General features: G+C 30.4%; 1 protein-coding gene across 1 annotated transcript in view; it reads left to right on the top strand.

Annotated features, from left to right (window-relative positions):
• Positions 1-18,936, top strand: part of LOC117175019 (prolactin-releasing peptide receptor-like) — a 231,349-nt gene that overhangs the window by 87,884 nt on the left and 124,529 nt on the right. The window lies entirely within an intron of this gene.

The raw sequence follows: 18,936 nt of genomic DNA, 5'->3' as shown, positions 1-18,936 counted from the left end.
GGCGTCATTTGAAGGATCAATCTCGACGAAAATGGTTCACATTAGTGAATACTAATGCCATCTCTTAGAATTTTCAGGTACTTATCAGACTGCCTAGTATAAAGATATAAGACATTGAACTAGAATAAACGATGAGGAATTGCAGAGATATAAAAAAGCGATGAGGAGAGGAAAGATGGACCAGAATAACAAGATTTATGTTATGAAACCAGGTAACGAAAGGGATGTATTGGGAAAGGAAAGACAAAGGAATGTGAAGAAATTGCAAGATTAACGTGGAAGAGAAGTGAAAGAAGAAGGAAATGAAAGTCGTCCAAAATTGTGCTATTGTAAACATATAAACGCAGAACTAGATATCAGAATTTATGTTAATAGTTTTACATAGTTGCAAATAGTAAGGGTAAGATGATACAAAATATGTGGGTGCTCATATTATGTATATTGTGTATAAAGGGTAACTTAAATGGACCAGACAGATGCGCGCTGGTATATTTTATATCCTTTTCAAAAAATTTCAGCGATGTAATATTTTCTTTAGTTTAGAAATTAGGAGGTAGTCAATAAATACATGGGATAGACGGAAATTGAGTACGTAAAGAATATCAATTGTCCCTAATTTGAAATCGTATTACATAATAAAGTATTTAAAACTCAATGAAGTTTGAATTAATAAAATGTTTGCGTTGTATTTCTTTCCACTCTTAGAAATCTTGATTCAAATTTCTGATAGAATTTCTATATATAGGATAAAATGAATCGCGCATCGAGAAAGCAATGTTCATTTCAGTTTGGTTACATAGATAGTTCAATAGTTATATCTACGTATATGGAAGCATTTTGCCGCTGTGAGCAGAGTTATGATGTCCATTCAAATTCTGCTTCTGCAACGTTTGTAGGAACCTCTCTTTGAAGCGATACATCACTCCTTTAGTAAATGAAGAGTAACTGTTTCTGAAGCTTCCTCTATCAACTCTATAATCGGTAATATTTCACATTGTTTTATTCTAAAACTTAGTTTGCAATATCATCATAAGTATTTACATACCTCCATAAACAGAGCTTTCATTTCACACAACGAAACACAGGAACTTGGGGAATTTCATAAATGTTTACTCCATGATGTGAGGGATATGGAAAGCAGTTATTTAATATTATCTCGTAAAACAGAGATAATGTGCGGCTAGTAATAATCAAAACATTTGGAATAAATATGACTAATATTCGGATAAAATGGTTGATATCTGACTATAACAAAATGATAATTCTATTAGCTTATTCTAAAATATTTTTTATCTCTTTCTTTAGCAAAATTTCTCTTTCAAGTTTTTCTTATTTTGTATAAAATTTCATAACAAAAATTCTTTTAAACACTTTTTTTACTTTCGTAAGACTGGTTTTTGCATGAAGAATAAAGCATAAATCCTCTTTACATGCATTTGCTGCACCAGAAGTTGTTCACATAGTGTAATTAATCTTTCAGAATCTTCCATACAGTGGCGGTATGAAACTAGCAAGTCAGTAAATTAAGTTTCTCATTCGTGTCGTATACCTTAAAGCTGAATATACAGTTCCACCTTTTGTTTCTCAGGAAACAGCTTTTTGTCTGCTTGTTAAAACAACAAAGGTGTCACAATATAACACCTATAGCATTTTCAGAATCAAGGAATTAGAAGAAAAGCACAAATTTTCTTGGAAATTCGTTCTGGGAAGGTCTTGCCATCTGGAAAAACTGCGGCTTATTGCTCTCGGAGTCGGAAACCTTATCCTTCATATAATAATGAATAGAAGAGGCCAACAGAAACACTAGAAAAGTGAATCATGAGAGGAAACTGACACCAAGCATCTCGCCAAATATAATTCAATATTGTGTTTTCTGTTACGGAAATAAATTTGCCGCTAAATCATCCGAATTTTTACAAGATGATAATAAATTTCGATGCATTAATCATAACTTTTTTATTGGATTGCTTAACTGAAATTTTTTATCTGAAATTTGAGAATCTGAGTTGATTTAAAGTAATTGGGGATAATGGCCCTTACGTAAGATTCAAGTTTATGATTATTAAAATCGATTTCAGGATAGAAACATATAAGACTAATGAAAATCAGCTATGGAGTAGGTGTGGAGTAGGTTCAGTAAAACTTTACCAATTTAGGTTTATAGTTACCGCTCCAGTAGAATAGAGCCTGCATAGTCAGACATCTCCTCGTATGTCTAATATGTCTCACAGAGGATTCAATTACCTCTTGAAATATTAATCCTTTCAATGGCATTTTATTTGCTTCAATTAAAGAGCTCCTGCCTAAAATATTGAACTGACATCATTGAAACAATTTCTTAAATCGATAATAATGATAAAGTGGACTGCACTAAGGAAGTTCTAAGTGTACAATCAAGTTCAAAAATACTTAATCCTTAAATTAAATTATAAAATTGACAAAAAAGGCATACTTATTATTGCAACAAATTTTAAAAGAGAAATCTAAGTGGAATAATAACAAATTACTTAAGCTTATAATTTTTTATTTTAATTCGCTTCTTTAAATATTTAGGTTTGTTCTTCAATTGTAGGCAAAAGTAGTTTTCATTCAATATTAATTTACAAAATCTTATCGTATTTCTCGAAGAGTGCTTTTTTGAAATAAACAATTTCCTAAATGATATTTAATAAACACGTGTCAAATAGTTTTGCAAAGAACTATTTAAGGAATAGAATGAGCTATGAAAATTAAAACTAAATGACCATTAAGATTTTTGCCTGAAGCAGAAGAAAAATACAAATATACAAATTAGCTACATTAAAAAAGTATGCCAGTTGCGCGGAGACATTCTCGTTGTGCGCGGCGCTCCGCGTCAAGTTTCGGCGCGCCTAAGGCGCGCGGGTTTGCTCTCGCGCTTCGCGCTCGTTTTCGTACGTTAAATTCGTACAATTTAAATACTTTCAAATATTATAGATACAGTAAAGACCCGTTTATTGCAGGACCCGTTTATCGCAGGACTTGTCTATTGCCAGATTCGGAACCCGGTTATCGCGTGATACCTTACCCCCACTCTTTACTTTCACATCTCTCGGTAAACCAATAGCTGAAAAGGCGGGTCTGGGATTTTTTAAACTGAAGATTGTAGTACGTATTTCGACGTTATCTAGCATGCGCGCGTGGAAACAACTGCAAGCTCACATCGCTAGTGAGCGGACCAATCAGCTGTTCTCAATGAAAGGCGCCTGCCTTCCAATGAAGTGGTGGGAGCCAGTGAAATTTCTCCTTATTCTGCGATAGACGGCACCTATTCATTTCAGAATCCTTGCAATAAACGGGTCTTGACTGTACTATAAGTTAAATCGAATACTGTGATCTAAACTCTTGAGGAATTACAGCCATAAATTGTAACTGCAATTTTTTTCGATTTGTTTTTAAAGAAGGTTCTCAAAGCAGCTATGGCTTTGAAGATTACATTCTCATTACGAAATTTGCGCTTCGCGCTCGATAATTTGTTTTAATTTTTTTATATTAAGTAGAAATTTGTATTGATATTTCTTAATCTCTTAGAAAAAAAAATTTATTTTTTTTTGAAAATTTTCAAAATGTTGAAAAGCATATAAAATTTTTGAATTTTTATCGAATTCAAAAATGCCATGAAGATAATTTGGAAGTCTTTTTGACGTTTACCAGAAAATTTGACAAACATTTTTAAAACTCGTAAAAAAATTTATTCACATTTTTAAAAAGCTCTAACTTTTTGACTTTTTGTTTCTTCGAAAAATTTAACTCACTTAGTTTCTAAATATAATTGATATGTAGTAACGAATTGAAATGAAATTTCCTAATATTTTAGAAAAATATTTGTTTCTATCTTTCTAAAATTTTTGAAAAGTATGTCTTTTCTAATTTTTGTTAAAATTGAACATTTCATTTGGATAATTTGCAAGTCTTCTACCCATGTTTACGAAAATTCGAAAAAAATTGCCAATATTTTAAAAGAAAAACTTTGAAAATTTTGAAAATGCTGTATATTTTTTTATTTTGGTTTGAAATATCTGCTTAACGAACTAAACCTTCATTTTGGGAACCTTAAGAAGTGTATTGAAGGCTGACTCGATTGGACAAATCCTTCAGAACCTGCGTGGCCACAACATTCAGGTAACCATATATACAGACATACAGACATACAGAAAGACTGACATCGATAGAATTGTATGCGTAATGTAATCGTCCAGATTTTCGATCTCTGTTCTTAAACGGGTCGTTACATTTCAGCACTCACAGAATCCGAAAATCATACAATTTTATCTATGCCTGTTTGTATCTGTGTATGTCTGTATATATGTCTGCATGTCTGTATTTATGGTTACCTGAAATTTGTAGCCACGCCAACTTTTGAAGTATTTGTCCAATCAAGTCAGCCTTTAATACACTTCTTAAGGTTCCCAAAATGAAGGTTAAGTTCGTTCAGCAGATATTTTCGAGAAAATTAAAAAGACTAGAGAATTTACAATATTTGAATTTTTTTATTTTAGAAATTGTTGTCAAAGTTTCTTATATATGCTTGCAAATTATTCAAATACAAATTTCAATATCGTTGAAAATTAGAAAAGTCATATACTTTTAAAAATTGAGAAAATGTTCAGAAAAATAGAAAAAAAAAATTTGAGCTAAGTTTGAGCGCGCCTAGTACAAGCGGGTATGCTCTCGCGCTTCGAGCTCATTTTCGTGATTACTGAGATTTAAACTTCTGAGAAATTACAGCCATAAATTGTAACGGAAATTGACGATTACATTCTCATTATGAAACTTGCGCTTCGCGCTCGATGATTTTTTTACAATTGTAAAACTTCAACAAGATAATTCGTAAATCTTGATCAAATATACTAAAAACAGCGTTTTAAACTTACGGATCTTTTAAAAAAATGGCATATTTTTGAAAATGATTCAGCTTTTTGAACTTTTGTCTAATTTAGAAATTTTATAAGAATAGTTTCGAAATACACATATTTTATATCTAGTAGAAATCCAGATGGATATTTCTTAATCTATTAAAAATTTTGTTTCTTTTCTTTTTGAAAAACATATAACTTTTTGAATTTTTATAGAATTTGGAAATGTCATTAGGATAATTTGCCAGTGTTTTTTTCGTGTACCAGAAAATTGTACAAAAATGTCAGAAAACCGCAAAAAAATGTGTTCAAATTTTGAAAAAGCTCTAAATTTTGAATTTTTTTCTAATTTAAAAATTTAACTGAAATAGTTTCTAATTATAATTGATATCTAGTGAAGAATTTAAATAAAATTTCCTGATCTATCAGAAAAATATTATTTTCTATTTTTCTGAACATTTTCAAAATTTTCAAAAGTATATAATTGGACAAATCTTATAAAAGTTAGCGTGGCTACAACTTTCAGGTAACCATAGATACAGCCATACATAGTTATACAAACAGACACACAACATACAGACATACACACAGCCAGGCAGACAAACAGACAGACACACAGAAAGACATATACACACACATACAAACAGGCAGGCAGACCGACATACAGACATAAATACAGAGAGACATACATGCAGACATACACACATGCATATAGACAGGTGTACAGACGTACCTCCAGACAGACAAACAGGCATACAGGCAGACGTACAGACAGACATACAGGTGGACATACAGGCAGACATACACACCGTAAACCCCAGGAATAAAATTTATCTTTCAAAAAGATAAAAACGTTGCATCACGTTTATCTAACAAAAGATAAAATTTATCCGTAAAAAAGATTAAGCTCATCTGACGTAAATATTTTGTTGACATAGGTTATATGTCAGGCAGCTGCGTCTACGAGCCCTTCATAAATTTCAAAATCCTCGCGGTATTCAATTTTAAATATTCTCACTTTATTTCACTAATTTTAAATCCAAAAATCACTTACCTTCACTTACTGAATACACAGTCTGCACTTTGGTTAGTTTATACCAAAGAGTTTTTGTTTACAATTTTTGAAGTCTACATCTGGGTCGATAGAAAACTGAAGATTTGTTCAACAAAAGTAAGGGACCGAAGTTGGCTGAGTGTTCTTACTGTCAACTTAAATCCCTTACTTTTGTCTGATATATAACCAATGTCAAAAAAATATTTACGTCAGATGAACTTTATCTTTTTTTCAGATACATTTTATCTTTTTTTTTAGATAAATCTTATCTTTTTTCAGATAAATTTGATCTTTCGTTAGATAAATGTGATGCAACGTTTTTATCTTTTTGAAAGATAAAATTTATTCCTGGGGTTTACTGTGTTCATTTAAATTTGTCACTAGTTATCAAATATAGTTAGAAACTATCTCAGTTAAATTTTTCGATTAGACTTAGAAATTATCCTGATGACATCTATAAATTCGACAAAATTTCAAAAAGTTATATGCTTTTCAACATTTTTAAAATTTTCAAAATAAGTGAAAACAATTTTTGTTAATAAGTTAAAAAATATCAATCAATATTTCTACTAGATATAAAATATATGTATTTCGAAACTATTATTATGAAAATTCTTAATTAGACAAAAGTTCCAAAAGTTTATCATTTTTAAAAATATGCAATTTTTGTTTTCAAGAGATCCGTAAGTTTAAAGCGTTGTAGTAGATTTGAACAAGACTTACAAATTATCTTGCTGAAGTTTTTTAATTGGAAACAAATTATCGAGCGCGAAGAGCGTGTTTCTTAATGCGAATGTAATCGTCAAAGCGTACCCGCGCCCCCCAAGCGTGCTCAATCTTGTCGCGAAGCACCGCGCTAGTGGCGCCTAAAGAGAATGTGCCCGCCTAGCGGGCATATTTTTTTTGTATTGAGATTCAAGTTCTTCTAATCTGTTACTCTTCTAAAATTTTTATAATAATAAAAGAACCTGTTTTCCATGAATTTTATCAATCAATGCACCTTATCTCTTTCATCACTTTCTTTGTGCTGAAATTTCAACCAAAAAAAATTCTTTTGATAACGATAATATATATCTATTTTTTTATTATGCCTGTAATAGGGAGAGTGTATAAATTAATAGATATTCATTTGAGATTAAAAATACAATCAATTTTGTAGATCCTTAATCATTTATTACTTTATTTCTGAAAATGTTTAGAAAGTCATTCTATTTTGGATAACAAATTTAAAAAATGGAAAGTTAAAATCAATTCAAATCTGCAATATGAAACGATTTTTAATTTTTAACACTTGAAATTTAAAAAAGTGATAATAAAATCTTTAAAATGAGCAGTTTAATGTCTATGTACTTATAGCTGAAATCGATCAATTTCTCTCTTTTATAAATCAAAGTTGAAGTCGGTGAAATTGAACAAATCTAAAAAAAAACACTAAAAATCGTGCATGTTTTAAAAAGTTTAGCTTTCCGACTTAAGCGATGAGTAATAAAGAAGTAAATTTTTTAATTGACGTGCCCTTAAAATTTAAAATTATGATATTTTGAGGCTTTACATTTTCAAGCCTATAACAAAAAAGGAGATTTGAAAATTAAAGTTAAGAAGTCAATATTTAAAATAAAAATTGTAATCAATTGGTAAAAGTTGTTATAGTCTAGAGTAACATAGCTAAACAAATATAAATTTTATTGATACACTGGTATGCAGTCATTCAAAATTGCTTCATGAAGTAGAAAATGAAGTTTATCTTGTCAAAACCAGAAATAGAGGGCTGTTATAATTGTGATAAAATGAGGTATTTAGACAGATTCCTTATTTTATCAGAGCCAATTAATTTGTTAGGATAGAATGAGTAGGTATAAAAATGAGAAAGAAATAGGGCCATGCAGGTTAACAAGCCAATAAGGTTTGTTCTTAAGAGTTTCTGCTTATGACTCAATAAATGTTTTTTATGACTCAATTATTGATTTTTATTCCTATTATTCCAATACCGATTTCTGGATTGACTGCCGCTTATATTTCGAAGAAAATTGAGCCGCGTACTAAGCATTTTTATGCTTAATATATGTAATAAATAAAATTTTTAATTATATTTTGTCGCCAATTTTAATATAGTTATTACGATTGACAATCTTTCGATTTAATGCAATTTCTACGGAACCCGGTATGTGGTATAATGAAATTAATTTTGTACGTGCAAATATACGTATAATATTTCGGGATACCATTACTCTAGAGGACATGGCTTAAAATGCAAATGGTTAGATACTCACGGCTTTTCACCCATATGAACAATAGAATTTGAATTCTATGTCTCCATGAAGCTCGCCCGATTCATGTGTTCGCGTATCTGTAAAGTGGAACACGAACTGTATTAGTTAACGCAGTTTAAAAGTTTTTAGTTTTTACACCTTAAAATGTTGTGTTCTACAAATAAAAAAAGACAAAAGAAAAATTTATTTGACATAGCGTTATTATTATATGTGTATAATAATCTACAAATTAATTCACTCAGTTTTTCCACATTGAAGCTTTCATATTTCCGCAGCTTTTCGGTGTTTTTAAGCAACATGAAGTTGTCACCCTTGCACAGAAATCGGTATATATCTAAGGCAAACCAAAATTACTGGAATATCGTAAACAGTATGTGTAATATTCCTCAAAATCTGTTAATGAACTGCTGTAAAATTCGAATTTTTTTTTGTATTTTAAAACTTTCCGAATAACTTTTACAGCATTGCATAATTGAAATTTCCTACACTAATAAAAAAAGTAATGTTTTTGCACATTTTTAATACGTTTGAAAATAACATTAATAACTTGTTTAGCAATTTTATTCGATAAGTTATAAATATTTAAATGTTCCGCATTTGGACAAATTACAAAGTTGTCTAAACCGGGACAAAATGTTACTGGCCTGCTCGGTTTCAGACACTTCAACGTGATTTGCACAATTGCGTTTCCAACTACTGAGAGGGTCACTTTCGTCTTGTTTTGAATTACATTTTGCAGTATTGTGTTAGTGACATATTAAAAGTATTGTTTATAAGCTCCAGTCTGGCCGTTTAATTGATTATTTAATCTAAAAAAGATGTTTAAAGTAATTTGTTGCAATTACCAATTTCAACCTCAAATTGTATCAACTGCTTCGTTAACTAATTTATTAGTAACAAATTAAATTTTTCAATAAAAATACGTAAGCATTAAAATTTAATATAATTGATTTTTATCAAATATGATCAAGTTATTTAAAAATTCAGCTGTTTGGTTGTAAATTTAAATTTTCGAATTGAAAATATAACTGCTTTGAAGAAAACTCACCTTTTTGGCATGAAAATTCATTCTTTTCTATTGAAAACTCTACTATTATATTTTTATTTAGAATTCCTCCGAATAAAAATTAATAGAAAAGTTGAAAAAAGTATTCAAACAGTTTCAATTGTTTTTTTTTGGTAAAAAAATTCTTATTCGACTGAAAATTCAATTATTTTTTTTTAGTGAATCATTTTTCAAATTAAAAAGTTTTAAATTTTTTAAAGATATAAGAAATAAAAAAGTCAATTTTTTAAAGAAAAATTTTAACACGTACAAATCAATTTTAGTCAAAAAAATTGTAATGATTAATAATAATCTATTTTTGTTTATAATGTCTTCTATAATATTAAATAAATTGTACTATTTTATTTTTATAAACCAATTGCTTCTTTTTTGTTTCACTTAAGGATATACCCTAAAATTTTTGCCCGCTAATGGGCGATCTGACTAGCTTTAAAAATATCCATTTATATTGATTAACTAAAGGGTCCGCAGTATAAATTTGTTAAATGACATTTTAAAAATTTTACGCAGCGAAGGAAAATCGTTCCGCAGACCTGCGCTGTAGATACCAGAACGCGACTTTCGTAAATCCATTTTGAAAAAACTAAAAGGAATTTTGCCGTTTCGTTTGTGTGATTTTAAACGTATATAAAAAATGTGCGAAAAATAAAAAAAAAACAATTTCAAACAAAATTTCAGTTTACAGGTTTAAACCGCGGACTCTTCGACTATAAAATTAATAATGCATTTTTTGTTCTAATCGGTAAAATAATGCATTAGCCGCTCATTATAACGGTTTTTATACCAAAAATTAAAATTTACCATTTTAAAATTGTGTTTATGTGGGTCACCTTTGTAACTTTCTCTGTCATGATCGGTTTATCTCAGAATCTTTCACTTTAATATTCCTCAAAGATATCTACGTAATTTGAGTAAATTAAAAAGAAAATTTGGTTTCAAGGTATGTATTATAGTATAAGATTTACTATCAAAGTGTTTTTAAATAAATATCCAAATACACGCTTTCTCATGTTTTTTATGCCTAAAATCTATGGCGATAAAAAATGAGGTTATAACACATAAAATAAATTTGATGGTTTACATCATTATGGTTATTCAACAAAATCTGTATTCTGTTAAATCCAAACGCACATGTGAACCATTAATTATGAAAGTGCGGTCTCCCAGACCGCATCTTGGATCTGACATCTAGGACCCTCCCTCCCCCCTGTGCTTCCGTCGAAGTAGGTGGACAACGTGTTTTCATGCGCGTAATTGGTGAGTAACATCAATTGAATGCTTATAGGCGGAACGTGAGACCGCACGTCCACGGCAGCTTCACAATTTTATATTTCTGTTTCAATTTGTTTCAAAGTATTTAAAATGCAAGATGTCACACACAAACAAACTTGAAATGGATTAGATTAGGGCAGACCACTCTACAGTAGATAATTACACGGGACCACAAATCCAAACAAAAATTGACCAGAACAAACTCACGTGTCCTATATGTATTTTGGCCGCTAAATCCAGATCCGTTGAGCATTTATCTCCAGCACGTCAGGATTTTCCGCCAATCCCGAAAAATGACGGAAAATCCATTTTTCAATGTGCAAAAACCTGATACAGTTTAAATCCACATAATTTTCATCCTCGAAATTAAAAAGTCAACAAAGTTCATAACTACAGAATAATAAACCCACAAACTCCTGAACTACAATCTCTTTGAATCATCTCCCCCCTCTCCTATCTCCTTCCTAACTCTTCTCGCTCTACCCCTAGGAATTCCACAAACCGTAGACCTGCAAACCCTGCATGTGCAAACTCTATACACAAAAACACTGCATGTGCAAATTCTAAACACATTAAAAACTCTCACCCCTCACTTCTCCCTCCTTTCCCACTCCATTTTTCTTTCTATATACGTCTTTGATCACCATAAACTACAAATCTTCAAATCCTACATCTAACAACTTTAGGCATAAATACCATATATTTTTTTAAATCCTACATCAACATATCCTCTCTTCCCCTCCATCCTACTCCGCCCTATCACTTTATCGTTATGCTTCTTTGACCTGCAAACCATTAAGCCTACAAATCTTAGAACAAAAAATTCTAGGCACATGCAACATACATGTTCAAATCCTAGATATACATATCCTCGCTCCTCCTCCCTTCTCCTTTTCCCATTCCTTACTCCATCTCTCTTATTCTATGCTTCTTTGACCCACAAAACATAAACATAAAAGGAAAGGGAAAGAGAAGACGAATTAGTATGTCTAGGAATTGTAAAAGTATGATTTTTGTATCTAGAATTTATAGATCTAGCAGGTTGATGTTGTTGGTTGACAGTTTGTTAGGGTAGTAGTAGTAGGAGAGGGTAAAGGGAGGCAGAGAAAGAATGTGTGGGTCTAGGATTACATTCATGTACATCCATCATTTTTTTGTAGAATATGTAGTTGTAAGGTTTGTAAGTTTAATGTTTTTAGGGATCAAAGAAGTATAGAGGAAAACAGATTGTGGAAAGGTGGAAGGGGGAGAAGGGAGGTTGAGAGATATGTAGATATAAGACAGGCACATCTGTGGTACTTATATCTTGAGTTTGTAGTTCTAATTTTTGTGGCTTTATGATTGTTGGAGATCAAAGAAGTATAAAGGAAGAGTGATTTAGTGGGGATAGGGAAAGGGAGAAGGGACCCAGGCGAAAAAATTATGGATAGTTCATACATATTGTGAAGTATTATATGAAATATTTGTTTGTTTTATACATTTTTTGTATGAAACAAATGAATATTATATATAATACTTCACACTATATATAATTTTTCCACCTGGGGAGAGGTAGAGAGGATATGTAGATATAGGATTTGAATATATATGGTACTTGGGCCTAGAGTTTGTAGTACTAAGGTTTATACATTTATGGTTTGTGGGTCAAAGAAGTATAGCCTAAGAGTGATATGGTGGGTAGGGGGGAAAGGGAGAAAGGTTATGTTAATATAGGAGTAAAAAATGTATAGTATTTATATATAAGGTTTATAGATGTAGGATTTGAATTATTGGGGCTTATGGGGATCAAAGAGGTACCTAGGAAGAAAAATGGGATGGGTGAGGAGGGAGAAAGGCGGAAAGAGAGTTTTTAGTGGGCTTAGAATTTGTACATGTGGCGTTTTTTAGAGTTTGCACAACTAGGGTAAACAGGTCTATAGTTTGCGGAATTGAAAGGACTGGAGCGTGAAGAGTTAGGAAGATGTGTGAAGAGAGGCGGAGGGGAAATTTGTGGGTCAAGGGGGTTGTAGGCTTGGGGTTTGTGGGTTTATTGGTATGTGGTTATGTGGTTTGTTGACTTTTTAATTTCGGGAATGAGAATTACTTGGATTTGAGTTGTATCAGGTTTTTTTATATGGAAAAATCGATTTCCCGCCATTTTGCGCGATTGACGGAAAATTCTGACGTGCTGGTGATAAATGCATGATGGATTCCGATTCAGCGGCCAGAAATACATATAGGACAAGTGAGTTTGTTCAGGTCAATTTTGTTATGTTTTTCTATTTGTGGTCCTGTGTTATCAATTAAAAATACTAATGTATGTAAAATAATTAATTTAATACAAATAATAGTTCAGGCATGGAGCGTGGTAATATATTAAAGTCAGAATACATTATTTTACTTAAATTTGGGCTAACAATTATTAATTATTAATTGTAGGATCAATATCTACTGTAGGATAGTCGCCCATACGTCAAAGTATGGAACGCACTCTTCCCAAAAAATTTTATTTCCCCCTTATTCCTTATTTGAGAATAAAGTGATAAATAAGTTTGGACGTATGGAAGCGCGGTCTTCCCGACCGCACCATGCTTTTGATATATGAGTCCCCCCACTGGTGTAAAAGATTATTAATCATAAAAATTCAGAAAATCGACTAATTTCTTTCTTATTTCGATGCCACTTCATATTCTGGTATACGTTTAATAACAAAAACTTCTTTCACTTATCTATCTAGATGTAAATATATACAGCGGTCTGGGAGACCTCAGGCCTTTGTTAGTGAAAAAATTGAAATCACATCCATAGTTAAAGGTTGAATACCTATGGCAAATATAAACTTGAGTAATAAGAAAGGGAGGTAGCCAATCTAAACTATTTCGCGCATTTTTTCTCAAAGAAAAAATTGAAATATAATTATGCAAAGTTTTGGAAAAATGTATACATAACTTCTCATTTTTCTTATTCAGAGTCCTGTGATAGTGCTCGCCAAATAAACACGTCCTTACTAATTTATAGCAAACAAATTTTTTTCATAACATTTGTCCCTTATGAAAATTAATTAAAAAATTATTCAATGTGAAGCTGGTAATTTACAAGTCTTGCGCATCGTTAAAGAAGAAAACTGTAATATATTCTTATTTATCACTAATGCACTCGAATGGAGAGCCTTACATAATACCATCTAAAAATCGATACCCCCTTCCCCTCCCCCAACACACACACACACACACACAACTCCTTTCCTCTCCAAATGAGTCACGCTCATCTCAGTCTAATGTTATAATAATAATAAGTCCAATTAATAGACTGGAGTTTAGCTTTTTTCAAAAGTAAAAGAAAGCTTTTGTTTGTTGACGCCTGAGTCACAACCACGTACCCCGCTCATCCAGCGCAGCTCCTGTTACAGCTACCTGCGGCGCGGCGTCAATTCTCGAAAGGCCTATAGAAGAGTGGGCTATTGAAGGGTTTCACTGCAATTACCCAATAATGAATTTTGCTTGAGAGTTTTATTTTTATCATCAAATATTCGTCTACCGACATTCAAATGTTTTAAAATAAAAATGAAATCCAGAGATTTTTTTCTCATGATTAAATACAATATTTTCAAATAATTAATATCTATTTAAAGACAGTAGTTCTTATCTGTCCAATTATAGAATATGATTATTAAGTACCTTCAGCTTATATCGCACTTTGTCTAATGTTGTATCTATAAAATTTTTATCATTTATTTTTGTATTGAAAGGTCAAAGGTTCCAGACATATTTAATTTAGGAATGATTTAATTTTTAAACGTAGTACAAAATTGTCTGATTTTTAGCTTTTCAAGTTTGAAATTTATTTATTAGGAATGTGTCGAATTAGAAATCAAGAAATTTTTAATATTTTTATTATAATTAAACTTTCAATGTTTATAATTTTAGTTTAAAGCATTTGTAATTAAATAATTTTGAATAAAATTCCTTTAAAGTAATGAAAAATAAAGACAATAATTCCTTAAATTTAATCCTTAAAAATAAGTGTTAAAATGAAGTATTGAAAATTGAAGGATTTGAAACTAAAATGTTTAAATATAATTTTTTAAAATCAAAATGGATTAATACTAAACTTCACGTGAACACTAAATTTTTAATTAACATAGAAATTGTTGAATTTTGAAAAGCTTGAAAAATAATTTCAACATTTTTAAGTTTTAAACGATTTTGATTCACTTAAGCTAATTAAAATTTTCAAGGGTTTGAGGATAAAAAAAGTTTTATTATAACAATATTTTGTGACTAAAAATGTATTCAGTTTGAAATAACGTTTTTTCATTTTCAATATCTACCGTTTAAAATTACGTTTTATTTAGAACGATTTTTTAGAATCATTCAATTTCAAGGCTTACATTTGAAATTTTTTTAATTTTCTGCTTTAAAAATAACGGTGAATTTCTATTTATTTCAGAAAAATTTGTCTTAAAGATTTGAACATTGAATTATAATTTTTGTTATGCAATAAAAAATTTCAATTCTAGAATTTCGAAAGCTGTAACTTTCTAACACTCAATTTATTTTTCAATTTAAAATTGTTAAATTCTCATAGCTTTGATTTGATAACACTGCCCTACATTAGTTTTGCGAATGAGATGGCAACTTGTGTTTCCGAATACATTTTTCGTGCAACTCACGAATCTGGGTTCAAAAACTTTCCATCACGTTTAGTTTTTGAGAAAATAGGGGTTGAAACCCCTAAAAACATCGTTTTTAGCCATTTTTGAACAATTGCAGGGCTGAACTATGGCGTGCTACAGACTCCGCTAATATAAAGAATTAAAGGCTGAAGCGAGCCCTTTCAAATGAACCCTATGTTAAATTAATCGCATGCCCCCTTAGAGCGGGGGGTGTTTTTTGTTAAGGGGTAGAGGAAGAAAATAAAAAAAGAAAGGTTTTTAACATACTTCCACCCACGTCCAGGCATAGTAAAATGTGCAGTGCTTTTAAAGGTTTTAAGGATCGCTGATTACGAATATGCAGTTAGTTTTTAAAAATTCAAAATGGCGGGTCCATTATGGCGGACCATTTTTTAAAATTTTGATCGCATTCTCTTGAAACTTTTACTCGGGGGTTTTAAGGGTCGCTGATTAAAAATGTGCAGTTACATTTCAAACATTCAAAATGGCGGATTCAATATGGAGGACGATTTTTTTTATTCAAACGGATTTGCTTGAATACTGGAAGTTGGTATAGTACAAGGTGTATTTAAAAAATGGTTAGAAAAGTAAATTAGGTATCGCAACTTAACCCAGATTTTTTTAGATAATTCAGCTGCAGAATTTGTAACACTGTATTTCATAAAGTGTTACTGGATACGTCAATTTGGATTTTCAAAATGTAACTGCATATTGATAATCAGCGGCCCTTAAAACCTTTAAAAGCACTGCACATTTTATTATGCCTGGACGTGGGTGAAAGTATGTTAAAATCCTTTCTGTTTTCATTTTCTTCCTCTACCCCTAGACAAAAAACATCTCTCGCTGTAAGGGGGCATGCGATTAATTTAACATAGGGCTAATTTGAAAGCGCTCGCTTCAGCCTTTAATTTCCGATATTAGCGAAGTTTGTTCAGCTCTGAACTTGTTCAAAAATGGATTAAAACGCCGTTTTTATGAGTTTCAACCCCTATTTTCTCAAAAACGTGGCGTGATGGGAAGTTTTTAAACCCAGATTCGTGTTCAGTACGAAAAATAAATTTGGAAACACTAAGTGCCATCTTATTCTCATCAAAAATATGTAAATTTGCAGGGCAGTGTAATTATTTAAGTACAAAAGGTATTGGTACTCCGTTATATAATTTTGAACACTTCTAATTAAACATAATACTATCAGAAAGCCTTCGATTTTCAAATGATTCAATCTGCAAAATTCTTATCCAATAATACCCAATTTTAACGTCTTATAATTGTCATACTTTAACTATTCTAACCTGGAATCGTTCAATTTTCTATATTTTTCCATTAAAAATAAAACTGTAAAATTTTTAACGTTTCGAATTAGAAAGTATACTGTTTTAATTCCTTTGAATTTTTAATGATTTGATTTCAAATATTCTTTTTTTAAACATATCCAATTTGAAAAAAATTTTAATTGTCCTGTTTTTCCACGTTTTAATGTTAATTCCTTCAAATTCCATATTCATTAATACAAAATAAAACTGATTAATTCTAAACGCGTTAAATGAGAAATGGTACAATAATTTTAACTACATTAACAAATTTTAAGTTTTTAATTATCATAGTTGTAATGCTTGGTTTCTAATTTTTAATTTTCAAAGGTGAGAATTCAAAAAGTTTCGATTTAATTAATTTAAATTAATTTGAATTTTTTAACCGAAAAATCAGCAAAAATTTTATTTTTCATTATTAGTTGCCTCACTAAGATATTGCTTTATTTCTAATTTGATCATACGAAACCTTTAGGCGTTCGAATACCTTTTAATATTAATTTTATCTATTTAAATATTAACAAAATATGGTACTAAAACACTATATAGATAAAAAGTCCTAAACAATTTTAATTGCGTGCCTCAACTTAAATTTCTTCCATTAATTTTAATATAGGTATGGTTTTTTAAACTATTTAAAACAATTTTTGGGATGGAGTCAAGAAAAACAGAATTGGAAATGGAAATATGTAGAAAAGTAATCAGATGTATCAGGATTTGTTGAAATTTTAGTTATCTGAAAAAATTATTTGCACTTTTGTAGATTTAAAAATTATTTTTTGAAAATAGGGCTCTACTAAACATTAATAATCTCTAATTCGACCACAAATAAAATTCTGTAAAAATATGGGGAATCGTTTAAGGCTTTTTGAAATACAAAAAAATGGACATGCATGAAAATGCTAAGATCGAAAAAATAGGAATTTTGAAAAAATATTTAGTCAACGCTCAAAACTAAGAAGTTTAATGATCGAATTCAAATTATTTATACCTTTTCAGGGTTCTCAGACTCTACTTTTCCAGATAGTTCAATTTCGGATTTGCGAAATTTTGTTTTTTCGATCCACCCTCTTGTACATCGTATAAGAAGTAAATACGAGTAATAAAATGATTTGAATTATTTTGCAATTTTACCTTATCTCATTGAATCTGTCGAGGTGCAAAATATTAGAATTTTCAATATGTACATTCTTTCGTATCATATTTTTGCTTATGCATTTAAATAACATTTTTATTCAATATACCAGAGTTTACTCTCTTTTCTTGTTTGACATATTTTACATCTTGTGCGAGATATTCCGTGGTATTTTTTAACATTTACAAGAAAAGTACCCAATGGAGATGCATTCCATTTTAAGCAGAATGATTTAATCTCATTTATATGGATGTAAAAGTCATACTCTAAAAAAAATTGCAGATGAGGGCAAAAGTAGTTCGCCTTTTTTTTTAGTTATTTTGGCCTCTTTGTATTAGTCTAGTGTCTCCTGAGTGACATGATATGATTGTTATATACCTTGGTACGTGAAATTCAAAAGAAATTCTTCCCAGGTGCTGTCTGATTCATCTCTGGAGTTTCATTTGATAAACGCCTAAAATAAAACACAAAATATACAAAAATAATATTTTAAAAGACCAAGAATATGTAAAATTATTTCAAAAGACAAGAAATGTTTTGTTTTGCGAAAATAGTGAAATTATTGAGTAATACATTTTTAAAATTAAAATTAGTTTATACATACCATATTGTATTCAATATATTTATTGCATTTTCCAAGAAGAGTCGAATTTTAAAATAAACAAGGTTAATTTTCGACAAAAAAAGATAAAATTTCAACGAAAGAGTTGAGTAATTAATCTAAAAAGTCGCATCTTTTGGAAAGCGTATGAATTGTAAAAATAAATAAATAAATTTTCAACCATGAAAGATGATTTTCAAACCAAATAGTTGAACCTTCAACAAAGAAAAAAAATAATTTTAGAAAACAACAGTTGTGTTTACAAGCAAATAATTGAACTTTTTCGCAGAAGAGATGAACTTTTGATCAAATAGTTGAATTTTCAACCAAATATTCGAATTTTTAAACAAAAAAGAATTAACTTTAACCACAATCAGTTGCTAAGGAGACCAATTTTTTTAAAGACAGTTGAATTTCCAACCAAGACAGATGATTTTTCAACCAAGAACTTTTCTACCATAAAATATGAATTTCCAATTTAAAAAAGATGAATTTTATATTCCAAAAGACGGATTATCAACAAAGCAATTGTGCTTGTTACTCAAATACAACAGCCACACAAAAAACAAAGTGTGCGGATCTGGTAACAAGACACACATATTCCTATGGATTTTGGGGCGCTGAATTCAAATTCGGTATCAAAAATCACCCATCACGTCACGGTTGAGCCATAACCTCAAAAAATGACGAAAAATCATGC

The sequence above is a fragment of the Belonocnema kinseyi genome, chromosome 6 (assembly GCF_010883055.1).
Source record: "Belonocnema kinseyi isolate 2016_QV_RU_SX_M_011 chromosome 6, B_treatae_v1, whole genome shotgun sequence".
Classification (NCBI taxonomy): Eukaryota; Metazoa; Arthropoda; class Insecta; order Hymenoptera; family Cynipidae; genus Belonocnema; species Belonocnema kinseyi.
Note: the sequence above shows the minus strand (reverse complement) of the source record. Positions and strands in the feature narration are given on the sequence as shown.